This window comes from Salmo salar, chromosome ssa03 (genome assembly GCF_905237065.1).
Source record: "Salmo salar chromosome ssa03, Ssal_v3.1, whole genome shotgun sequence".
NCBI lineage: Eukaryota > Metazoa > Chordata > Actinopteri > Salmoniformes > Salmonidae > Salmo > Salmo salar.
In genome coordinates, this window is record NC_059444.1 from 38,785,091 (window position 1) to 38,806,542 (window position 21,452).

A 21,452-nucleotide genomic window follows, 5' to 3' on the forward strand; every position below is an offset into this window, starting at 1 on the left:
ACGGTCTCTAACCAGAATAGAAAGAGGAGTGGGAGGCCCCGGTGCACAGCGGAACAAGAGGACAAGTACATTAGAGTGTTTAGTTTGAGAAACAGAACAAGTCCTCAACTGGCAGCTTCATTAAATAGTACCCGAAAAACACCAGTCTCAACGTCACCAGTGAAGAGGCGACTCCGGGATGCTGGCCTTCATGGCCGAGGATCACTGGCAATCCAGCGAAATCAACACTAATGTTATTCTCACCTCCTGCACAGAGCACTTCCAATCTCACAAGTGGAGAGTCCTGAGTGAGAGAATAACACATCACATTTGCAGTCTAATAAATGATAAATGTAATAGCTTAGGATTTTTTGTGTGTGCTTTCTTAGTGTTGATTTACCTACCTTCACAGGATGTGATACTGCTTGTGTAGGAAGGTTCCTTCTGAAAAACAAAAACAAAAAACACATTTATGCATCACATGGGAATTCAATACCATGTCGGATGTTGAATGATGTAGTTAGAACTGGTCTTGCGGTGAAGCCTTACATGGGTGTGGCAATAATATGCGTTGCTTCCACTGTTTCTAGAACAAAAAGGTACAAAATAAGTTAAGGGAGTCATCAGTCTGAAACTAACTCATAAATCCAGGTCAGGGTAGAATAGAAAGCACAGTAGTGGTTGTTTGTTTCACCCTGCATACCAGATCTTTACACGTGGAGTAGGCTAATTACATACAGTACCTTTAAGAGTGGGTGTCTCAAAAAGTACAGGAGCCACCTGTACCATCAAATGTAGGCAACATATATGCACTTAATATGTCACAAATGCATGTTTAAACAAAAATAAATAGATGAATATCTAGCTAGCTAGTTTTATTTCATTTGTTCACAGACACATTTTCTTCTGAAATTAAATCATGTTCCCAACAAGTCTTGCTTCAACATGTCTTTGACAGAGCAAAATAAACACGTTTTACCTGCTTCTGTGGGACCTTGCAAGGTCATTCCATAAAATTCTAGTCTGGAAACAACATCAGTTAGACTAACAGCTAGCAACACAAGCTAACAATTGCAATTTTAATGCTAGGCCTAGTTGATTCATCTTGGGGCTACAATGTCTAATTTGAAAACGTGCCTTTCATTTCAGGGATACAATATGGCAAGCACTGTATTTGATACATTGACACATCATGCGTGCAACCATTAAAGTTAATGTTAGTTAGCTCACGTTAGGTAGCTAGCTCGCTAATGCTAATGGTAGCTAAATAGCTTTTGCTGGCTCACCGGTTCATGTAGCCAATTCTCGATGACTGCCAATTCTCGATGTCTACCAACCCGAGCAGTCCGACAAAGTTATAGAACCGATAGGCTATTTCAATATGAAACAATCTTATGCTCTCATGGATTTTTTTGCAACATTAGCTAGCTCACTGTGTTGCTTTCATGATATGCTACCAGAGTTGTTCTTCTATCTTGGTGCTGCTATGTTTCTTGTCAACTTTGATGGTCTCTTAACCAAACCAAAAAAAGCCTAGGATCAGAGGTGTTGTCACGTCCTGACCATAATAAGTGGTTATTTTCTATGGTAGAGTAGGTCAGGGCGTAACAGGGGGTGTTTGTCTATGTTTTGTATTTCTATGTTCAGTTTCTAGTTTTGTATTTATATGTTGGTTTTGTTTGGTATGATCTCCAATTAGAGGCAGCTGGTTGTCGTTGTCTCTAATTGGAGGTCATATTTAAGTTGATGTTTGTCCCACCTGTTTTTGTGGGTGATTATCTTTTGAGTAGTGTGTTTTCCTCTCTGCGTCACGGTTTGTTGTTTTGTGTGTATTCAAGTATTTTCATGTATTGCATTTAGTTTCACTATAAATAAAATATGTGGAACTACGAACACGCTGCATTTTGGTCTGATCCTTTGAACAGACGTGTAACGGCTGTCTGTAAGAGGGAACCAAGGTGCAGCAGAGGATGTGTTCATCATTAGAATTTTAATTCAAAAAAGCAAGAGAACACTACAAAATGAACAAAAACGACAGCAAACAGTCCTGTTAGTAGGAAAATACTCTAAACAGAAACAATTACCCACAAAACCCAAAGGAAAAACATGCTCCTTATGTGTGACTCCCAATCAGCAGCAACGAGCTTCAGCTGTGCCTGATTGGGAGCCACACACATGGCCCAAAACAAAGAAATACCAAAACATAGAAAAAGGAACATAGAACGCCCACCCAATGTAACACCCTGGTCTAACCAAAATAAAGAACAAAAAACCCCTCTCTATGGCCAGGGCGTTACAGTACCCCCCCCAAAGGTGCGGACTCCGGCCGCAAAACCTGACTCTGAAGGGGAGGGTCCGGGTGGGCCTTCTTACGGCGGCGGCTCAGGTGCGGGACGTGGCCTCTGCTCCACCCTTGGCGTCGCCCTCTTAGGTGGCGCACCTGGCCGCGCAGAAGGTCTGGTGGGCGACGCTGACTGCGCCCGGCTGGCGGGCGGCGATGGCTGCGCCCGGCTGGCGGGCGACCCTGGTTGCGCCCGGCTGGCGGGCGACCCTGGCGGCTCCGACGGCACTGACCCAGGATTCACCAGGCTGGGGAGACATGATGGATGCCTGGCCCTGGGCACAGGCACAGGACTCACCAGGCTGGGGAGACATGACAGAGGCCTGGCCCTAGGCGTAGGCACAGGACTCACTCTGGCAGTTCAGGGCAGTCTGGCCACTCTGGCAGTTCAGGGCAGTCTGGCCACTCTGGCAGTTCAGGGCAGTCTGGCCACTCTGGCAGTTCAGGGCAGTCTGGCCACTCTGGCAGTTCAGGGCAGTCTGGCCACTCCGGCAGTTCAGGGCAGTCTGGCCACTCCGGCAGTTCAGGGCAGTCTGGCCACTCCGGCAGTTCAGGGCAGTCTGGCCACTCCGGCAGTTCAGCGCAGTCTGGCCACTCCGGCAGTTCAGCGCAGTCTGGCCACTCTGGCAGTTCAGCGCAGTCTGGCCACTCCGGCAGTTCAGCGCAGTCTGACCTCTCTGGCGACTGTTGACTGGCGGGCAGCTCTGACGACTGTTGACTGGCGGGCAGCTCTGACGACTGTTGACTGGCGGGCAGCTCTGACGACTGTTGACTGGCGGGCAGCTCTGACGACTGTTGACTGGCGGGCAGCTCTGACGACTGTTCTGGACAGGTGAGACCCACTGGAGGCCTAGTCCTGGGAGGTGGCACAGGACGAACCAGGATGGGGAGACCCACTGGAGGCCTAGTCCTGGGAGGTGGCACAGGATGGACCAGGATGGGGAGACCCACTGGAGGCCTGGTCCGAGGAGGAGGCACAGGATAAACCGGGCTGTGGGGGAGCACTGGAGTTCTGGTACGGACACTCTTTACCCACACTCCAGGCTGAATGCCCACTTTGGCCCGGCACAGGCCGAGAGCAGGCATTGGGCGAACTGGACCCTCCCAGAGCTCTGGAGACACAGTGCGCAACGCCGGCGCAGGATAACCTGGACCGAGGAGGCGCACTGGAGACCAGACGCGCTGAGCTGGCACCATCCGCCCTGGCTCGATGCCTGCACTCGCATGGCACTTGCGGGGGGCTGGTATGTAGCGCACCGGCTTTGAACACGCACTGGGGACACCGTGCGCTCCACAGCATAACACGGTGTCTTACCAGTACCACGCTGCTTCCGGTAAGCACGGGGAGTTGGCTTAGGTCTACCACCTGACTCCGCCAATCTCCCCGTGTGCCCCCCCCCAAAAAAATTGTGGGGCTGCCTCCCGTGTCCGTTGCGCTCCCTCTCCTCATACCAGCGCCTCTCAGCTCTCGCCGCCTCGATCTCCCACTGTGGGCGGCGATAATCCCCAGCTTGAGTCCATGGTCCTTTCCCGTCCAGGATTTCCTCCCAAGTCCATGACTCCAGATAGCCTTTCTCCTGGTGCCTCTCCTTGTGCTGCTCCTTCCTCTGCTGCTTGGTCCGTTGTTGGTGGGTAATTCTGTAACGGCTGTCTGTAAGAGGGAACCAAGGTGCTGCAGAGGATGTGTTCATCATTAGAATTTTAATTAAAAAAAGCAAGAGAACACTACAAAATGAACAAAAACGACAGCAAACAGTCCTGTTAGGAAAATACTCTAAACAGAAACAATTACCCACAAAACCCAAAGGAAAAACATGCTCCTTATGTGTGACTCCCAATCAGCAGCAACGAGCTTCAGCTGTGCCTGATTGGGAGCCACACACATGGCCCAAAACAAAGAAATACCAAAACATAGAAAAAGGAACATAGAACGCCCACCCAATGTAACACCCTGGCCTAACCAAAATAAAGAACAAAAAACCCCTCTCTATGGCCAGGGCGTTACAAGACGTGACAGGTGTAGGCAGAAATTGCTGTGTGGCTGGGCATAAACCTCATAGACTGTACCTAAAGCTCTTCTATCGAGAAGCGAAATAAAGAGGCTAAACTCTACAGTTGTGGCCAAGTTTTGAGAATGACACAAATATTAATTTTCACAAAGTCTGCTGCCGCAATTTGCATATACTCCAGAATGTTATGAAGAGTGATCAGATGAATTGCAATTAATTGCAAAGTCCTTGTTTGCCATGCAAATGAACTGAATCCCCCAAAAACATTTCCACTGCATTTCAGCCCTGCCACAAAAGGACCAGCTGACATCATGTCAGTGATTCTCTCGTTAATACAGGTGTGAGTGTTGCCGAGGACAAGGCTGGGGATCACTCTGTCATGCTGATTGAGTTCGAATAACAGACTGGAAGCTTCAAAAGGAGGGTGGTGCTTGGAATCATTGTTCTTCCTCTGTCAACCATGGTTACCTGCAAGGAAACACGTGCCATCATCATTGCTTTGCACAAAAAGGGCTTCACAGGCAAGGATATTGCTGCCAGTAAGATTGCACCTAAATCAACCATTTATCGGATCATCAAGAACTTCAAGGAGAGCGGTTCAATTGTTGTGAAGAAGGCTTCAGGGCACCCAAGAAAGTCCAGCAAGAGCCAGGACCATCTCCTAAAGTTGATTTAGCTGTGGGTCGGGGCACCACCAGTACAGAGCTTGCTCAGGAATGGCAGCAGGCAGGTGTGAGTGCATCTGCACGCACAGTGAGGCGATGATTTTTGGAGGATGGCCTGGTGTCAAGAAGGGCAGCAAAGAAGCCATTGGACTGCTGAGGACTGGGGTAAAGTCATTTTCTCTGATGAATCCCTTTCCGATTGTTTGGGGCATCTGGAAAAAAGCTTGTCCGGAGAAGACAAGGTGAGCGCTACCATCAGTCCTGTGTCATGCTAACAGTAAAGCATCCTGAGACCATTCATGTGTGGGGTTGCTTCTCAACAAGGGAGTGGGCTCACTCACAATTTTGCCTAAGAACACAGCCATGAATAAAGAATGGTACCAACACATCCTCCGAGAGCAACTTCTCCTAACCATCCAGGAACAGTTTGGTGAAAAACAATGCCTTTTCCAGCATGATGGAGCACCTTGCCATAAGGCAAATAACTAAGTGGCTTTAGGAACAAAACATCGATATTTTGGGTCCATGGCCAGGAAACTCCCCAGACCTTAATCCCATTGAGAACTTGTGGTCAATCCTCAAGAGGCGGGTGGACAAACAAAAACCCACAAATTCTGACAAACTCCAAGCATGATTATGCAAGAATGGGCTGCCATCAGTCAGGATGTGGCCCAGAAGTTAATTGACAGCATGCCAGGGCGGATTGAAAAAGAAGAGTCAACACTGCAAATATTGACTCTTTGCATCAACTTCATGTAATTGTCAATAAAAGCCTTTGACACTTATGAAATGCTTGTAATTATACTTCAGTATTCCATAGTAACATCTGACAAAAATATCTAAAGACACTGAAGCAGCAAACTTTGTGAAAATTAATATTTGTGTCATTCTCAAAACTTTTGGCCACGACTGTAGATTTCATGAGACATGGGAATAAATTCACAATTCTTGTTGTGAATGCGAATATGAGGAGTCAGAGAGAGTGGAGTGCGGAGCTGTCCGGTGCTGAAATCTTTGATCTGACTTTTGTGACACATCCCGTGCCGGCCAAGCCACATTACCTACCCGTGATGCTGAAAAATAAAGGCCTATGCTACTGTTTCACACTCGCACTTTTTAGAACCCATATTGCCAAATATTTCACGTGATTTGTGTTTGTGTAGGCTACTTGTGCATGATTTCTCTATTGTACTACATCATTGATACGGCATATACCTTCCCTATACTACTTTGATACACATCAGTGCGGATTAAGAAGTGAGTATTCTCAATGCCCCACTGAAAAAAAGTGGGTATACGGCATATACCTGCATATAACCTCCACAGCCAGGAAAGGATGCATGCGTAAATTCACTGTGGAAGCCAGAATAAAAAGCCATATTACAACATACACTACATGGCCAAACGTATGTGGACCCCACTTCAAATTAGAGGATTCGGTTATTTCAGCCACACTCGTTGCTGGCAGGTGTATAAAATCGAGCACACAGCCATGCAATCTCTATAGACAAACACTGGCAGTAGAATGGCCTTACTGAAGAGCTGGGCAAGGATGGACGGTTGGGACAAGCTTGGCTTGAGTGGAGAAGGGTGGGCAAGGATGGGAGGTTGGGACAAGCTTGGCTTGGATGGAGAAGCGTGGGCAAGGATGCGAGGTTGGGACAAGTTTGTCTTGGGTGGGGTAAACGGGAGAGGAAAACTGGGAGCGGGAGGTGCAGAGGGGTGAGTTTGGCTTGGGAGAGAGGGAAGGAAGGATTTATCTATACTAGAATGTAATAGTTTTTCTTTTTAATAAGAGTTCTGGACAGATTAGGAGAGGATGTCGAGTAATTATTATTTCTTGTTTTCCATTATAGCTAAAATTGAATGGTGGTTATTGGTGAGAGTGGTTGATGGGCTCTATCTGAGGGATTGAGACGGGGTGGCTGGAGGGCATTAGTCACTTCTCTGAAGTATGTGTGATGCCTCCACTCATCTCACTACGGTCTCTCGGTGGACCCACTCTCCCCAAGTAATGCCCAACCAGCCACTATACTTTAATTTAATTCACAAGGTATTACAAACTGACCACAGTACTTAAGTGGCAGTCTTTCTCCAATGTATGTACAATTACATAATCCACAGACTTCTGGAGAGGAGTTAGAGTGTAAAAGCCCTAAAAGGCACAGTGCCTCAAAATACAAAGAAGTACGTTGCTTTATGTTTTATGTTTGGGCTCCCGAGTGGTACAGCATCTCAGTGCTAGAGGCATCAATACAGACCCTGGTTCGATTCCAGGCTGTATCACAACCGGCCGTGATTGGGAGTCCCATAGGGCGGTGCACAATTGGCCCAGCGTCGTCCGGGTTAGGCCGTCATTATAAATAAGAATTTCTTCTTAACTGACTTGCCTAGTTAAATTAAGGTAAAAAATAAAAATGGTGTGTTCTCTGTTAACTGTCTGCTCAGACTACATGTTCACACATTCTATATATGTAATGTATACAATAACTATGTATTCATACTATGACTCTTCCATTCCTTGGAATGTCCACCACCCTCATATGACATGTCTGCTAAAATGTTTCATCTGGTTCTTCAACGACAGACGGAACAGACAAGATTAACTTTGGAACATGGAATGTGCACAGGCTCCATGATTGCAAAAAAAAGAATAAGGTTCTTGAACATTTAAAGATGTTGTCAGCAGATGTGGTTTTCCTGCAAGAGTTACATTTCCAAAAAATGTAATATTTAAAGAAGAGCTTGGTTGGAGAGGCCTATGCGGCCACCTACTGTAGTAACAGCAGAGGTGTAGGTATTCCCTTATATCCCTGCACACAGACCAAGGACGTTTTCTAATGTTGAATTGTACCTTACATTGATTTCATTGTATATCCCCCCAGGGGCAAATCTGGTGTTGTAACGTGGGTCGTATAAAGGGGACCAAGGCGCAGCGTGTAGAGTGCTCATATTTACTTTTAAGAGATATACTTTTTAACAAAACGACCGACAACAGTTCCGTCAGGTGAACTACACTAAACAGAAAACAACCACCCACAAAACCCAGGAAGAAAAACCCCTACTTAAATATGACCTCTAATTAGAGGCAACGAGGTTCAGCTGCCTCCAATTAGAGATCAACCCAAACAATCCCAACATAGAAATAGAAAAACTAGAACTTAAACATAGAAATATAAAACATAGAAAACCCCAAAACACCCCCTGTCACGCCCTGACCAACTCTACTGTAGAAAATGACATCTTACTAGGGTCAGGACGTGACAGGTGTTTTTAGATAGAATTCAAATTATATTAGATCAAATCCAGATTATTTTATCAGGTGACCTAAATCACATCGAAATAAAAAATACAAATTCAAGGAGCCTCCAAAGAGGCTGAAAATTTTTATATCTATGAATAATTTACAGGACACCTGGAGATTACTATTCCCAACTATAAAATACTACTTCTTTTCTTTCTCAAACTAAGAAAAGCTTTTCAAGAATTTACTACATTTTTTTTCTCCAAAAATGCACTCAACAATTAACCGGGTTAAAAAAAATCTATGACATCGTGATATCGGATCATTCTGCTGTATCATGCTTAATTACACCAACAGAAAATTATTTGGAAAAGTATACTCGGCAATAACAAACTTTATATTGGCAAATAAACTCATAGAATAAAAAGGAACGTTTTAACTCACCCTAAGTATGAGGGTGGTTTTGACCTTCCAGACCTGGAATTGTATCAACTCACCACCCAAGGCTTTTACTTGAATCATATTGTTAAATGCACTAAAGAGGAACAATGGGTACATATTAAATATGTGCCTGCTCATCCCCATAATCTTTTCCCGTGCCTATTTTCAAAAGATAAAGCTAAGAACATGAACAACTTTATAGTTAAGAACACTAGAACAATATGGAAGGAAATTCAACAGATTCTAAAAGAACCAATATCACTCCCAAAAAAACACACACTTATGGAACAATTCTTGTATAGCTTTTCACAATTCACTGATAAATCGGTCCACATGGAAAACTAAAAGGCATAGAAACCATAAATTACTTGGTGATAGGAAATACAATTATTTCCATGACAAAATTAAAAAGCAATTTTGGACTAATGACATTTCAATTTGAAATCTTTCAGACATCAGAGCAATGTTGAGGGAATCCTGTTTCAGTCAGAAAATGATACCAATATGATAGATAATATATACACAGCCTTGCAGAGAGTCTATCCAACTGACAATCTCTTAGAAAGAATTAGAAACTATTGGGACCAAGACTTAAAAATAACTGATATTGGCACAAGATGGAGGGAGTGTTGGAACATAATTAATGAAATTACAGTTAATGAAAATGTACGCTTAATCCAGTATAAACTAATGTATAGAATTTAGTATACAAGATTTTTAAAAATCACAAATTCTACAGCCCAACGGCAGAGTCATGTCTATAGTGTAAAGTTAGAAAGTAAGTTAGAAAGTTGGCTGTCGGACCTCCCGAGTGGCACAGCGATCTAAGGCACTGCATCGCAGTGATAGAGGCATCACTACAGACCTGGGTTCGATCCCGGGCTGTATCACAACCGTCCGTTATCGCGAGTCCCATAGGGCGGTGCACAACTCTCCCAGCATCGTCCGGCTTAGGGGAGGGTATGCCCTTGGGGGGCTTTACTTGGCTCATCACGCTCATCACAAAAAACATAATAATAATACAAAAAGCTGGCTGTCAGAAGTTTTACAATTTAAGATTTATTTGAATCCGTCTATCTGCATTTTTCATGGCATATGAGGGTGAGGTGAGATACCCAATGGGTTGGACCATACATTTCTCATCAATCATTTTGAAGAAACGTTTATCATTTGGCTTTATAACATTCTCAGCGCATTTAAGGATTTGACAGAATAACATTATTTGCTGAGTATTTCATTACTTTAATAGAACGTTTCCTAAAAGTTCAAACATGGTTACATTTAATCACATTTGAGTAACGCTCCAACTGGTTTGACATTGGGAATGTTCTCCAACAGTTCACAGATCTTTAAAAACAACGTTCTTCTGTGGGAATTTCAGTTCTTCAGCGTCAAATCAAATCCAATCTTATTAGTCACATGTGCCGAATACAACACGTGTTCCCAGAACCACAGGAAACCAAAAATGTACGTTCCCACAGCTTCCAAGGAACCAACATAATTGATATGCACTTTAAATAAACATTTGATTTGGTCCTATTCTTTAACTTAGATTTTTGGTTGAATCCAACATATAAATGATTAATTTGTAAACAACCTTGAATTAAAAACTTAGGCTGCAGGGATTGGGGTAAGGGAGAGAAAAAACCCATGGTATATTTATATATGGGCCCCATTCTGCAGGGAGAGCTCTCAGCTCTGTCTTGTTAGCTATGCGCTCATGATACACTCTTATCTATTCATTTGTAGGAGTTTGGAGTCAGTCACGCTCTGCTGTACAACAGACAATTTACTTTGTAGTTTACTAATCAAGTAAGGGAGAAGAGACTTAATTTCTTCAAACAATCATACTTTAATATCGATTTATTATTTCAATAATGGAGCTGGTCAACGACCAGCCGTAGGTGATCATTGAGAGCCCGAATAATACAGAAACGCAATGATGTTTTTATGTAAGGTCCTTATTTTCATAGCCGTGCCATATCATGTCCAAATCTTCCTAAAGTATCAAAAAAAATGACTGTATAACTAGATGATTTGGACATGATTTTGAAAATGCTAATTTAGGTACCATTGGATTGCCAGGGGTGCTAGTTGCTCCCAACACACTCACCTTAAATTTGACTGCTTTATCAAAAACGGATTAAATATCTCTAACAACTCATTTATCTTTAGGCTCCCCTAATGGTATGTATATAAAATGTTTGTAGATGTAACTTAAGCCTTGTGTGATGTTCGGGTCTGTGGGACCCATTTTCAATGTTTACTAAAATACAAATGATACAATGAATAATTATTTCAACCTGAGACTCATTGGCCTTGGCTCATTTTCTGTGAAGAACATGTAAAAGAACACATTTTCATTGAGAGCATACTGTGCACCCCCTTACACATTTATATTACGTATGTGGTGTTCGGGTCCACTGGACCCGAGGATAATAAAAGTGTGGGAAAGTGTGTGTGAAGGTGAAAACAAGTAAAAATGAAACAAAAAGGTTTGCTTTGTGCCTTCACTCTCTCTTTCTCCTTCCTGGGCCTGCTGAATCAACATACTGTAGCACCAAGAACCTGTCTGTCTCCCTGCCTGTCTGCCTGTCTCCCGCTTTTCTCGCACTCTTTACCCTTTGTAGTGTGTGAAACTACACAATGTCTTGCGTGAACCTGCACAATGTTATTACAATACATTATTTTGAAACATTATTTCAATACATTCTATAAAAAAATGCAGTATTTTCCCACACTCCTCCAGCCAGTTGCAAATTGGGGAAGGGACACAAGAACAAATACCTTTGCATGTGTGGCTCCTTACCACAATCAACCAGTATAGCAAACATAATCTCTGCTCAAAGGGCCTTAGAAATCATTTTTGCAGAGAGAGAAAATAGCGTGGAAGGAGCATCTTCCACTTTGGAAGATTAATAATTTTAAGAATTTTCCATGTCTCTGTCAATTCGGAGTCTGACAGTGAGTTAGAAGAAGAGGATGAGATTGACCCTGAGCCAGCCCCAGGACCAGCCCGTTAGCAGCCAGCCCCAGGACCAGCCAGCCAGCAACCAGCTCATCAGCAGCCTGTAGTCGGAGAAATATGGATGTCAAATAATTGTGAAATTGAATGGTCTTTCTTGCCCAAGGAATGAGCCACACCGCATGGCTGCCAAAGTGATAAGGATGCAACCAGGGCCGACACAGATGGCGGTTACTCATGTGCAGGACATAAAGTCTTCTTTTGAACTGTTCATCTAAGACACCGTCCAGAAAATCATTCTGGTCTGCAGTAATTTTGAGGGAAGGATTGTTTTTGGAGAGAGATGGAAGGAGATGGACCAAACTAATATACATGCATACTTTGGGGTTCTTATCCTTGCTGGTGTTTTCAGATCTGAAGGGGAATACACAGAATCCCTGTGGGATGCAGAAACTGGCAGATAACTTTTCTGTGCAACAATGTCTCTGGAAAACTTCCCCATTATTTCCAGGATTATCTGCTTCGATAACCGAGACACCAGACCAGCTCTGCGGCAGAAAGACAAGCTAGCTGCAATCAGGTCAGTGGGACAAGTGGGTGGACCGCCGTCCCGTTTTTACAAACCTGGGCCCAACGCTACTGTTGATGAGTAGTTTATGCCATTTAGGGGCCGCTGCCCCTTCAGGCAGTACATATCGTCTAAACCCGCAAAATATGGAATCAAGATCTGGGCTGCCTGTGACACTGCTTCATCATATGCGTGGAACTTGCAAGTGTATACGGGGAAGCCAGATGGAGGAGCCCCTGAGAAGAACCAATGGATGCGGGTTGTCCTGGACATGACACAGGGACTCTGTGGCCAGAACATCACATGCAATAACTTTTTTTTTTACTTCGCACAAGCTGGGACAGGAGCTCCTCAAGAGGAAGCTGACGATGGTAGGAGCAGTACGAAAAAACAAGCCAGAGCTTCCACCTCAGCTGTTGAATACACAGAGTACAATTCCTCTAAGTTTGTGTTCACGGCCCTAGTGTCCTACGTGTCATAGAAAGGCAAAATGTGGTACTCATGAGTTCACTGCATAGGGATGTGAGAATCTGCGGCCAGGATCATCAAAATCTATAAATCATAATGGATTACAATGCCACAAAAGGAGGGGTGGACAATTTAGGTGGTGCAGCTGGTGACTGGCTACAGCTGCAAAAGAAGAACCCTACGCTAGCCACTTGTGATATTCTTCAACACCTTGGACAACTCGGCGTACAACGCGTTTGTCATCTGTATGCAGTGGCGGTTCTAGACCATTTCAACTGGGGGGCCAAGCTGGGGCCAGTTGTACTGTTAGAGGGGCCAGTTACATTAGACGTTATTGTTGTCATATTGTTTTTTTCACTGCATTGCAGGCATTAGCAGGCAAAATACCATGTTCATAATCATTAGTGTTCCGCGTTGCCACTGTCTAATAACGGATGTAAAAAAAAGAACAATAGCAAAAATGAGTTATTCCAAAATTGTTGTCACAGGGGCACTGCCCCCCCCCCAGAACCGCCCCTGTCTGTATGGCGTTGAACCCAGATTGGAACAGAGGGAAGTGTCGTGGAAATTCTAATCAAGTAAGGGAGAAGAGACTTAATTTCTTCAAACAATCATACTTTAATATCGATTTATTATTGCAACAATGGAGCTGGTCAACGACTAGCCGTAGGTGATCATTGAGAGCCCGAATAATACAGAAACGCAAGGGGTTTATAAAGAAAAGCAAAAACTGCTTAGTCATGGTTGGTTCCACCCCTACCCGGCAGATCGGGGCATCATAAGCTACCTTGTTTTCTTCTTGTGGCTATGTGTATCAGGTGTGTGAGGTCGTAGCGCACAAACAAGTGATAACAGCAGGTCCGTTACTCCTTTCTCTACCAAGCTAGTCTCTGTTCTCTTCATATCTCCACACAGCTGTGCCCTTGGAAGATAGTAAAAGAACAGGATGGAGTGAAGAACTGTGGTAACTCTGAGACTCTTTGTCTTATGCCGTGTGACCAAGTTATTCAGAAGCAAAGATGATTCGAAACAATACAGGTTTATTCTGTTCCTCAAGTTTATCTCCAACTGGTGTTGACAAGAATGTCCTTGACTACACGCCTAGACCAGCTGCGGGGAGCTAATAGGGGACCATCCTATCTCAGAAGCACAGCATTGGTAGAATAGAAATGTCTTACTATTGTTAAGCATATAATTATTAACTATTAATATTAAACAAATCAGGTAAATATGTAATTTGTCATGCAATAAATACATTTGCAACATACACACAGTAAAACTCTGTCCCTCGTGGTGTGTAGACCGGCCTGAATTTGTGTTCAATGTGGCTTATTTATCATTTCCATAAAATATTGTATGTAAAATGTGTCCTTTCAATTTGTACAGTTCTAAGCAATAAACATCAATAGTGATGAAAACCTTGCTTCATTTATATTGTTCAAGATAAACATTTATTTCACCCATGTCTTGATTATAACAGATTTTTGTTGACAAAAATCAAATCTTATCCAAAAAACGAATAGCGCTTTTATTGATAAATGTGATCTAGCAGAGGTAAATGTCAAATATTAACCATGTATGCTGTCTATATTGCTTGCAATTGATATAAATCAACATTTAAGTATTAAGTACTGAGTATTTGTACGTACATTTTTAAGGCTGTACTGTTTTAAAAACCCAATAATGTTGTGGGTCCATCAGACCCGCGAACATTGGGTGAATAACAAAAACATGAACACCACACAAGGGTTAATTAGATTATATATTACTTTTGATAAATTACTAAATATTAGATCAACTTACCTCAGATTCGTTTTGTTAGAGGGACTTAAAAAATGTAGATGAGACCGATACCATCTTAAGTTGAGCAAGAGTAGAGGTATTTTTTAAAGCTTGTCTTGATATAGCTTTGGTAGACCTTCAATACAGTTGTTGGCTCTGCCACTACTCCTCCCACACAGGGCTTTCAGGTGGTTGATAGATTTTTTTCCTCCATGTCCATAATGTGGATTGTCCACTTCATGTCCTGTTCAAAGGTAACCCCCAGGAATTTGGATGTTTTCTCTGTTTTAAGATTTTGCCCATGCAGTTTTATGGTGAGTGGTAACTTCGATTTTTTATTGTTTGTTTTGCAGAAGAGGACATGCTGTGGTTTAGCTGGACTCGCCATGTGTTGGACCATTTTAACATTTTTGTCTATGCATGTTTGGAGCTTCTTCGCTGCTTTTTGTGGGTGCGTGGGTGTTGTCCAATAGCAGAGGTCATCGACAAATTGGGACACATTCCCTACTGTAAGGGTAATAAATATCAGATATGTAAAATAAATTATCTGGTGGGTGAGAAAGCTCTGGATGATCTTTATTGTTTGTTGGCAGAGCTTGAGTTTGTTGTCCTGGAGCCGGTAGAAAAGACCTTGGAGGCACATTTTGTCAAAGTCCTTCTCGATGTCAAAAAACACAGCAAGGACAAAAACTTTTTTGTTAAAATCTTTTCAAAACACTTTCTTAAAATGTCCGTTGCGGATCTCCCTTTTCTAAAATCATCCTGATGAATGCCATGCACCTCCTAGGCCTCTATGTGGTCGCTCAGTCTCTTGTTAAAAACGCATTCTAAAAGTTTCACCAGGTTACTTACTTAAAAAACCGATGGACCGATGATGGACCAATAACTTGTGACATTTTGTGGGTCTTTTCCAGGTTTCTTGATCATAGTCACCAGTGCCGACTCCCAGGGTGTGGGGAAGTGGCCTGTTTTGGAGGCAGGCAGAGAAGAGCTGACCCAGCAGGTTCAGGTAATATTGTGGAGCTTCTATGAGGAGCCTGTTGTCAACCTCATCCTCTCCGGGGCTTTTACCTAAGTCACGTTTATATGGGTCTTGAGTTCTTCTGGTGTCACTGGTTCTGTAAGGGTTGTTAGGGAGTATTAGTACTTACACACAGCCGGTAATGCAACTGACACATAACATAGCATCGCATAACATAGTACAGCGTTTCTCAACTTTTACTATACCAGTGATTGGCTAAACATGGTTCTCCTTTTTTAACCAGCTTATGTTTAAGATAAATAGAACATGTTGAAACACCACTGGAGACACAACTAACCCCTATAACCGTGCCTGTGTTGCGTTGCCACTCCTCAGTAAAAGGCACAAGATTCTCAGGTCTGATGAAACCAAGATTGAACTCTTTGGCCTGAATGCCAAGCATCACGTCTGGAGGAAACCTGGAACCATCCCTACAGTGAAGCATGGTGGTGGCAGCATCATGCTGTGGGGAGGTTTTTAAGCGATAGGGACTGGGAGGCTAGTCAGAATCAAGGCAAAGATGAACTGAGCAGTGTACAGAGATGTCTTTAATGAAAACCTGCTCCAGAGCGCTCAGGATCTCAAACTGGGGCTAAGGTTCACCTTCCAACAGGACAACAACCCTAAGCACACAGCCAAGACAATGCAGAAGTGGCTTCGGGACAAGTCTCTGAATGTGCTTGAGTGGCCCAGCCAGAGCCCGTACTTTAACCTGATCGAGCATCTCTGGAGAGACCTGAAAATAGCTGTGCAGCAACGCTCCCCATCCAACCTGACAGAGGCTGTAATCGATGCCAGAGGTGCTTCTGCAAAGCACTAAGTAAAGGGTCTGAATACCTATGTAAATGTGATATTTCAATTTTTAATTTTTAATAAATTAGCAAAAATGTCTTTAAACCTGTTTTTCTTTGTCATTATGGGGTATTGTGCGTAGATTGATGAGGACGTTTAAAAAAATCTAGTTTAGAATAAGGTTGTAACCTAACAAAATGTGGAAAAAGTCCAGGGGTCTGAATACTTTCCGAAGGCACTGTACATAATATTGAGCCAAAATATCAGTGTGTCTCTCTGTTTTTTTCCTACTTCCACTGCACTTGACTCTGAGGCAGCAGCAGGTGAGCTGTCTGTGCTACTAATCCTAGTAAGTATTACTGTACTCCTAATATTAAACAAATAACGTGAGTTTTCCCATCTGTAAAAAGCAACCACGTCTCGCATTTGCTTACCCAGATGAATGAACAACAGTGCACATGGGAAAATAAAGCTTCTGATGTGATCAAAGCAAAAAATGCCTACATGAAAGTAAGAGAGAGAGTAAAAACGATTGTTTCTAGTTGAGGTTAGTTACAAGTGAAGTGTCCTGGCTTCGCATCAGTTCAAAAGATTGACGAGTGACTGACGACACCGTCTGGGGGCTGTGTGGGACAGCCGCGCAGATCAACTCAATCAGATTGTGCAACTGAAAGATGTCAATTCTGCCAATGGGAGGATAGCATGAAATATTCTGCATGCATGCATGCTCATGATTGGACAAAAAATATGAAATTGCGCTTCATGTCAAATTAAATGTCCATTAGTCTCACATGAAATTCTCATCTCATCAAATTTGTCGACTGAAATGAAAAGTAATTTGTAAATGTTATAATTTTTTTCCAGGGCATCTCATCTCTTAACATAATAGTTTTAGGAAAAACAGGTTGTTGAGTTAGTGTTGACGAAATTAACACTGAAGAAGACCAGGGGACAACACTGCCTGTGCTGAGCCCAGCATCGGCCTAGTTTTGAATGAATAAAAACATATATTAGAGAAAGAGGAAAATCACTGAATAAATGCCTTCTAGATGACTGACCATTGGCTTATATTACTTTAACAGCCTAACTAATTAGGCTAAATAACAAATTAATGCCTGTCATGGGTACTCCCCTGCCCACTTAGCTAAGAGTTTAAATATACAGCCAAAGCATTATGGAACTGGCAGTCTCTCCCTCTCTCTGTTTTCTTCTATTGAATTTTATATAAAAACTTCTGTGTTTGTCATAGAACAATGGGATTAGTCGCTGTGGATGCGGATAGATTTTCAGCAATGTGCTTGGTTTGACAGTGCCGCAGCTATGCGTATCCTTCCACCAAGAAGTGACGGGCCCTCGGATGAGCGAATAACATTTTAGGCGGGTCTTTCTAGCCTCCAATGGTGTTGGATATGTAATGTAATCTGACAACACTCGTCACAACACTCGTCACTACAGTTCATAAACTAAGACCCTTGCCTTGCTGGCTGAAGAGACTAAGATTCAGAAGCAAATAAACATTGATAAACAATTCAAAGCCACAGACAGTCCCCAAAGTCACATTTAACAGATTAATAAGGATTATTTAGTAATTACTATGCATTAATTCAGTGTTTCATTGTAATAGCATACATGATGCCTTGTACTTAATAAAAAGCACTGCATAAATGTCTAATATATGTCTATTGGCATATGTGTTATATAAAATGCAAATCTAATTACTTTTTAGGCGATTGCAAAATTAGTGCCTGTCATATGTGTTCCCCGGAATCGCCCCTACCCTAATTGAGTGTTAATTGGCCTACTATTTCATACGATATACAGCCAAAATATTAACTGGCAGTTGTAGGCTACTGTCATGTCCTGACCATAGAGAGCTCTTATTTTCTATGGTAGAGTAGGTCAGGGCGTGACTGGGGGGTTTATCTAGTTTATTTATTTCTATGTGGGGTTCTAGGTTAGATTTTCTATGTTGGTGATTTGTATGATTCCCAATTAGAGGCAGCTGGTAATAGTTGTCTCTAATTGGGGATCATATTTAAGTAGCTGTTTTTCCCACCTGTGTTTATGGGATATTGTTTTGAGTTAGTGCACGTAGTATCTCTGTAGTCACGGTTCATTTATTCATTCTTTGTTTGTTTTGTACTTTGTTAAGTTTCACTTTATTAATAAAGATGTGGAACGCTACTCCGTTTCTACAAACGATCGTGACAGCTACATCTTTTTCAATTTTCTCCCGACCTCGATTGCAGCAGCAGCTGATCTGTCTGTGCCAAGCCTAGCATAATTTGTCACAGACACAGTCACAGCACGCAGAACCAGCTGAACCTTAACAAATTTAGCAGCGTAGTCCTCAAGAGGTGTGTTTTTTAGGTCTCTCTTACTACTTTGGCACAACCTGTCAGTTTTTTACAATCCAAGATTTTGTCCAATGGAGGCTCCTCAGTAAATTTCATAAAAATAAAAATAGGGAAAAATTAAAAATTTATCAGTTTTAGATAAAACTATACTAAATACATTATCACCTCTTCCATAGACTTACACACTGCAGCGCATAAAACGTGGTGTGTAGTTAACGCAAAGAGAGAGAAAGACAATAGTTGAACAGGTTTGAACAAATTAGAGAGAGATCTGGTTGTATTTTAAACATTTTGACTTTCACTTAGCAGCTAGTTTAGCCTACTCAAACAGAGAGGGATGATATGTTAGCTAGCTGGCTATGGCTATCCAACACTGGAACTCTTCCAAGCCAAGGTAATCATCCTCCCTCATCTTAAATGGCACCGACCGCTACTGATCTTGGCTGAATGATGACAGAGTCAGAGTGGGTCTCTTTGCTTTGAATGTTACTTTGAATGTGAATTTGTGTGACCTTAGCTCAGCTAATCACCATCTTGGTGGGGCCCGGCCAGTGCCCACTGATCAGTCAAAATGCTCATTATATATTATTATGACAACAGGGAAATTGTGCAAAAATCATTCAAAAAATCTTAACAGGCCCATTGGCCGTGTCCCTTTTTTTTGCAGAATTGTTTAGTTTTTTTTGTCAATTTTGATCATATCACCCAACTAAAAGATGGTCCAGCCCCTCTGGCATTTGCCAGAACTGCCAGATGGCAAGTCCAACTCTGGTTGTTCTCCAGGAGCTAAATGTTTTGGACTAGGACTGTTGTGCTGTTGACTTAGTTTCCATTGAGACATTTTATGTTTTCCCAGAAAGTTCGGGGGTTGGCATCTTTGTCCAGTTGGTGGTAAAATGTGGTCAATTTGTTCTGATTGTGCAAGGTGAGTCGGTGTTCGATTTTGTTCTGGAGCCAGTTGACTTCTGTTTTTATGTGATCTTGTTTTTCTCCTTAGTTTTTGTTTTTGTTTGATGAGTTGATCGAGGTGGGGCGGAAGCTGTTGTAAAGGTGGCTTAGTGGTGGTGAGTGGATCCTCCCCAACCCATCTGCCAGCTGATCCCGGGGGTCCTCTGAGGCTGCTGGGATGTATTGTGTTTTTCTTACCACTTATTCTTACCACTCATTTCTTCCCAGTCAGCTTTTTTGTAGTTGTTTCTTTTGGGGGGAAATCTGGTGGAGCTGAAGGAAGAAAGACTCGAGGATGGTGAGGTGGTCACTACCTACATTGTGGCTGACAGAGAAGTTGAGGAGTTTTGAGGCCAAGTCGGGGGAACAGAGCATGAGGTCAAGGATGGGAGTGGAGGAGTTATTGCTGTGGATGTAAAAAAAGGAAAAGAGAAGCAGCAGTGTATACTGTATGATATGTGTGTGAAAATATGTGCGTGTGTGTGTGTGGCGTCAGTATGCATGTTTGTGTTATATAGTGTATGTGTGTGTGTTTGCGTGAGATTATCGTGTGGATTTGTGTGGGTGTGTGGTAGAGTCTTGTGCGGGTGCATATGGTCAGTGGAAAATAGGATCATTATAGATACTCCAGGTAATCATTTGATTAACTATTTCACAGTCTTATGGCTTGGGGATAGAAGCTGTCTTGGAGCCTGTCGGTAGCAGGGAGAACTTGCCGGAAGGTAGCAAGGAGAACAGTCTATGGGTTGGATGGCTGAAGTCTTTGGAAATTTTTCAGGCCTTCCTCTGGCGCTTTGCGGTCGAAGGAGGTGCAGTAGCCTTACCAAGCGGTGACGCAGCCAGTCAAGATGCTCTCAAGGGTGCAGCTATATAGCTCTTTGAGGATCTGAGGGCCCATGCCAAATCTTTTCAGCATCCTGAGGGGGCCAAGGTGCTGTCGTGCCCTCTTCACAACTGTGCGGGTGTGTGTAGACCATGTTAAATCTTTAGTGATGTAGATGCTGTGACGTGTTGTCAATGATGTCTCTAAGGAGCTTCCCGGGGTGGTTGGTGGTATTACAGTTAAAAATCGGTGTGTTTTGAGCTAAAATCTACCAAGATCAGGGTGGGGTTGCCTTTTTGGGTGAGCATGTTTAAAAGTTTATGTAGTGGTTGATGTTGATTTTGTCCGTTACATATTCTTTGCTGTTTGTTTCAGCTTCTGTGAGGTTAAAAGGGATTTAATTGCATTCAATGTCTTTTCTCACCAGGAGTTCCACGCCTTCTCGGGTGCCTACTGGCTGCTCCTTCCTGATCATATTAAAAACTGGCACCCGGAATGTGGTATTTATTGCTAAAAACATTTGGTTGATGGAAGCGATATTTACACCCTTTTCCCTCATTAGCTTGGCCAACTGCCTTATTGCCTTTAATGCCTCTTATGTTGATATATAAAAAGAGGTAAAAAATAGGTTTTTTTTGAAGGGGGTTATGACTAAAACGGAAGCTGGATGGGAGTTCAAAGGTTCAAAACTTTTCTTGAACCATTTATTTTACCTCGCACCGGCTAAAGGTCATGAAGTTTCTGCACAAGTGAAGGATTCTCTATGTAGATTTTTTATGTACCTGCTGCTCACCTTCCCCCTCGCTTCACATTTCTTACGTATCTTTTGCTCAATCTCCCCCTCTCTTCACGTTTCTCTCTTTACTCGCCCTCTTGCGAACCCTCAACCAATTTGATTGCCATGATGATGTAGCCTACGTCTCTGCCTCATATTTCTGAACAGCCGAAATAAAACCCTGCGTCTATTTGAATGAACATTCCAAAAATAAATATATTTTGTAGGCTAGTTTAGGATGTAGGCTACAACCTTCTGTCTATAATATTTATAA